This window comes from Arachis ipaensis, chromosome B06 (assembly GCF_000816755.2).
Source record: "Arachis ipaensis cultivar K30076 chromosome B06, Araip1.1, whole genome shotgun sequence".
NCBI classification, from domain to species: domain Eukaryota; kingdom Viridiplantae; phylum Streptophyta; class Magnoliopsida; order Fabales; family Fabaceae; genus Arachis; species Arachis ipaensis.
Genome location: NC_029790.2, coordinates 122,113,482 through 122,119,390, shown reverse-complemented (window position 1 = coordinate 122,119,390; position 5,909 = coordinate 122,113,482).

The window sequence follows — 5,909 nt, the reverse complement described above, 5'->3', positions numbered from 1 at the left end:
AGTTGGAGAAATTGCTAAGCTGTCCAGCATGACCTCTTCACACTCAAACGGATATAACTTTAGCTACAGAGGTCCAAACGATGCAGTTCCCATTGCGTTGGAAAGCTAACGTTCGGGGCTTCAATTTGATATATAATATGTCATAGTTGCCCTAATGCTAGGTGACGTGAACGCGCGCTCCACACGGACGCGTCGCAGTGACAAAAAATCAGCGTGTTTGAATTCGCAACCAGCGAATTCTGGGCTATTTCTGACCCAGTTTTTGGCCTAGAAAATACATATTAGAGGCTATAAAGTGGGGGAATCCATTCATTCATATCATCAGCTCATAATTCATATTTTTTAGTTTTAGATGTAGTTTTTAGAGAGAGGCTCTCTCTTCTCTCTTAGGATTAGGATTTCTACTTTTATGATGTTGAGTTGGATATTACTACCTCCATTGAGGATTTTATTATTCTAGTTTGTTTTCTATTTCCTTACTCTTTTATATCTTTAATCCTTATTCAGAGTTACAATTGGAAAGCTTTTATGACATTATTAATGCAAAGAGTATCTTTCTATTTACCCCATTATTTGTTTGATTATCCTCAAGTATTTATTTAGTCATTTATTATATGAAATTGGCATCCATGTCAATGGAGTAGGTTCCTAACTTGATTTTGGAGTTGATTAATATTTGGAGACCCTTGAGTTGAATTACTCAAGAGTTAAATCGTAATTGGGCTTATTGTTGGCTGGCTCTTTAGTCACTAACGCTAATCCTTCCCAAGGGAGAGGATTAGAACTTGTGAATAGAGGTAGACTTCTAACTTACTTGAATTTCTTTTACTTTACTTGGTAAAGGATAACTAAGTAGAAGTAACCTTCAATTATCAATTGATCTCGAGAAAAATCCAACAAGGATAGACTTCCAATTAATCTTCTCCGGGTCAAGGCTTTTAATTTAATTACATAAAATTTCTTATTTATTTTTATTGCTTTAATTTATAATTATATCTGTGCCCATTTCCCAAACTCCAAATTCCCCAGAAAACCCATAACCATTAATAACACACCTCCTTTCAATTCCTTGAGAAGACGACCCGAGGTTTAAATACTTCGGTTATCAATTTTAAAAGGGATTTGTTACTTGTGACAACCAGAACGTTTGTAAGAAAGGATTTTTGTTGGTTTAGAAGCTATACCTGCAACGAGGATTTATCTGCAAATTTCTAGACCACGCAAAAATTCTCTCTTCACTCATACTATACATAATAGTGTTCGAAAATAATGGGGGAGGAAGAAGATCCTAAATATACTAATCTAATGACTAAGCATTACAGAAATATGATAGACTAGACTTAATTAGGAGTGCGAAAATCCACTTCTGGGGCCCACTAGGTGAGTATTTGGGCTGAGCTTGAGTGTCTCCCACGTGCTAACGTCCCTTAGGGGCGTTGAATGCTGGCTAGGGACCCCCTTTTGGGTGTTGAACTCCAGTTGCTCCTTTGTGGGCGCTGGACGCCAGGACTGGGGCTGGTGGCTGGTGTTGAACGCCAGTTTTGGGCCTTTATTTCCAAAACAAATTATAGACTATTATATATTTCTGGAAAGCCCTGGATGTTAAATTTCCATAGCCATTGAGAGCGCGCCATTTGGACTTCTGCAGCTCCAGAAAAGCTCATTCGAGTTCACGGAGGTCAGATCTTGACAGTATCTACAGTCCTTTCTTTACTTCTGAATCAGACTTCTGCTCAAGCTCCTCAATTTCAGCAAAAAAATACCTGAGATCACCATAAAACACAAAAACTCAAAGTAGAATCCAAAAATATGAATTTTTCACAAAAACCTATGAAAATATAATAAAACTTAAACAAAACATACTAGAAACTATATGAAAACAATGCCACAAAGCGTATAAAATATTCGCTCATCAATAGTCAAAATTAGCACCAGTTTTGGTTTCAAAATAGTAATCCATGCAATAACTTTTCATGTCATACTGCATTTCAGATTTGATCTTGTATGTGTTTTTAGAATTCTCCAAGGGAATTGCACCTTTTTCCTAGAATCAAAGAAAATAGCAAAATTCCATTATTAGAAATGTAAAGAATAGGAAAATACACTTGGTATACTAAACTAATAATATCTTAGAACTGATTATTAAAGATTTTAATATTCATACTAGCTGCAACTAAACAAACTGTATTTACCACGAGATAATCCAAATCAAACATATAATTTATTCAAAAAGAAAGTTAATTCTTAAATTCAAGTCCTGAAATTTGAAATTAAACAAGCATATCAATAAATTATTAGGACCATCAGCCATCCAAAGACAACAAATTGCCTCAATTTTAGAAATGAACCTACTTAGGATACACTTGCTTAGATAACATAAGCCTAGATAACATTTTGACATACTTAGAAAATACTTGCTGCATCAACCAAGTAAAAAAGGAACTTGTTAGTTGTTACTTCTAACCCAAACATGAACAATACATATTGATGATAAAAACTGCAAATGAATCAATGAACATACAAGTATACAAGACACTGTATGCCAAGTAAGGAACATACTGCATAAAAGTAAAATATTTTCCCATATTAATAATAAAATATTAATTAGCTAGAAACCTTACAGGATAATAAGGAATTAAGAAAACTTACAGAATCCAGCAAATGTAATAGAAAGCATAACAGCAGAAACAATGATAAGGGCCAATCTCCTACAAGCCATAGCTGATCTTTGTTAATTATCAATAAAAATACAAATAAAATGGTATACATATAGTTAATTATTATTATTATAACAACAAAAATGAATGATCTAATACAGAAGCCATCAATGGAGAAGAAAACTCAGAGCATAGATAGTGAATCAAAAAATGGTGACAGAACAAAGAATGGTAGTGAAATTAAAGTCAAACGAATAAGCCAATCATTAATGGCAGCAAGATCATCACAAATAGAATAAAGAACAAAATTAGAATTCAACACTAATAATAACAAGCAATTCTCAAATGTGATACGAGAAAGCTTCTAACACAAACAGCACGACATAAATTGAACCAGACATAGAAAAATCCTAATTAAATACGAAATTGTGATATAAAACTCTAATTAAATTTAACACAGGCCAGTGATATAGAACCCTAAAAATCAGAACAACAAATTCTCAAAAAAAATTGCAAAACTAGAAATTTCATATACATCACTTATCTCTATTCAGTGTTAATGTCTTGGTTCATCGTCACTACCATCTCAGTTCTCCATCGCGGTTCGTCATCACCAAGGCCAACTTGTCGTTCTTCAGTGTTCTTTGTCTTTGAGAATAGAGAATGAGCGGTTTTGACCGAGACCGACTGAGTGGTTACGAGAGGGATAGAGAGATTCTGAGAAATTAAAATGTGGAGCCAGAGTGGTGAGTGGAGATGAATCAATTACAAATGAAGAGTGTGACACAACGTCGCAGATTTATCTCATTCGCAGCGTCTTATCTTCGCATCTCCACCCATATCAGTCACCATCACACCTCTTTCTTGCAGTCGCAGCTTAGTTCCCGTCGCAACTCACCTCGCCTCCTCTGTTCTGTTGCTTTTTACCAGTCGTGGTTCTGTTACTCAATGCCTCCCCTGCCATTAGCTATCGTCTGTCCAGTGCTAGAACCATAAATGAGTGTTTGAGAGATGAGAGTGTGTGATTTTGAAGATAAAGGGGCAAGGGTTTCAAGAGAATTAAAAGGAGAAAGGGGTTTTTACTTTTTAGAAACATCAGGGTAGTTTCAGAGAATTAGAAGGGGGAAGAAAAAGGGAAAAGGGTTTTGCAAGATTAAGGGTAAAGAAGGGGTTTCACGGGTTTGTTAAGAAGGAGGACGAAAACGGCGAAGAAGAAGGTAAACTCTGATCTCTCAACGAAGGAGAAGGGCGCAGGTTTATGAAAAGGAGAAATTCATTGACGTTATAGCCCGCTTATATTAGGAAACACTTCGTAAGCATACCCAAAATATAACCATTAGGCTGCTCTTAAAAAGCACCCTCTTTGATGAAAAAAATGTACTTATAGATATTAAGATAAGGCTATGCTTTATAAGTGATATTTATAATATCTAAGGAGACACTTTTTAAGTGATGCCACAACTGTGTTTCCTATTCTTCTATAAAATGGTAGCACGGAGAAAAGCGTAGCCTATTCTATGAATCGGCTATGCTTTTCAAATGTAGCTTAAAAAATGTGGCTGAATGAGTATTTTTCTTATAGTATTATATTTTATTGAGAAGGTTGAGAATGGTTTGGTTGGGACCCTTGAAGGGTGGCAGAGTCTAAATTTTAGAGGATGTGCTGTCGAAATTTTTATAAAAATTGAAAGTTTCGTTTGAATTGCTTATTAGAAAGATTTGGATTTTTAAGAATTTTATAATTTGATTTTGAGTTATTAAGAAAAGAAATTACGTTTTGAGTTTGATTTATTTAGAAAAGAATGAATTATGTTTTAAGTTCGAATTACTGATGAACAGAATGGGAGGAATGACGATGATTGAAAGAGAATGAAGAATGATGAGATTATGACTGTAAAAGTATGATTTTTGAATGAATTGAATGATATTGAGAAATGGATTTGAAAATGAAAATGAATTTGATTAAGAATGGAGACCCCGGGTAAGAGGCAGTGGCGTTGTCCACTTGCTTCGGGAAAGAGATGAGGAAGAAGAATGATGAAAACTAAGTTTGATTATGAAATTAAATGAATATCATAAATGAGACATGGTTGAGGATGATTGATGACAAGTATGTCTGTGTCTTCTCTCTGGTTGTAAGGGTGACAGGACATATAATCCCTCTAATGGTGACAGGGCACATAATCCCTCTAATGGTGACAGGGCACGTATTCCCTCTAATGGTATTAATGCGCAATAGAGAGACAGTATCCGGGTTAGCTACCAGACATGTCGGGTTTGACTATATAACCGACAAATGAGCTCATTGGCCATGGGGCAGACATGCATCATATGCATTTGCATGCTTTGTTTGAGTTTGAATTTGTTTTGGTTTGCTTAACTGTTTAATTGTTATTAACTGCTATCTGAGCTACTTGTTGTAACTTCTATCTATACCTGTGTTTTTTTTGTCTGTTTTGCATGTGTTTGCTCTAGTGTGGTACTTTTGAGATTGAGTTTTGGTGCTGAATTGATGATAACTGCTGATTGATTGCGTGAATGGGCATGAGGTCGTGATTGTTTTTTATTGAGGTTAAGTATGAAAAATCAAGCTGGTTCTGCATAGACTTAATGAACATATGCTTGGAACAGGTTGGTCATTCATACAGTCTAGGAAACTTTTAAGATTTTTCTTATACGAAAAGAAAGGTTTTAGATTTGAATAGTTAACTGATTTCTTTTAAAAAGGTTTTGAATTTTTGGATGGTTAAACTGTCGGTTTTCAAAAAATTCATGAGACGACGATAATCACTGAGCTTGAAAACAATATTCTTATTAAATATCTTCTCATGACAATTCTAAAACTCCGTGGTAAGGCCGTATGGTTAGGTTCTCACCCCCTACAGCTTTATCTTTTCAAGAAGCGAATAAAGAAGTGTATGAAAAGTTTTATTACGTTTTTTCTATATAATGTTGTTTTAGTTAGATAATTTTTCTTCCCTTGCCTTTGTTATTATAATTTTTGTAAGAGGGATAGGAGTTGTATATTTTATATGTATATTATATTTATAAGCTACTTATGTAAGAAGTCTTGTATATAAATATATGCTTGTTTGTTTTCAAGATAAAGTATTTTTCTAGTTTTCAAAGAAATCAGCGATATGATTTCGAGTCAATGGCTCCTATTTTATTATTAAGTATATGAATCGTCGTAATACTTCTTGCTATCAGAGTGTCGCAGCCAGAAGCGTGACATTCTGATAGTAAGGGGGT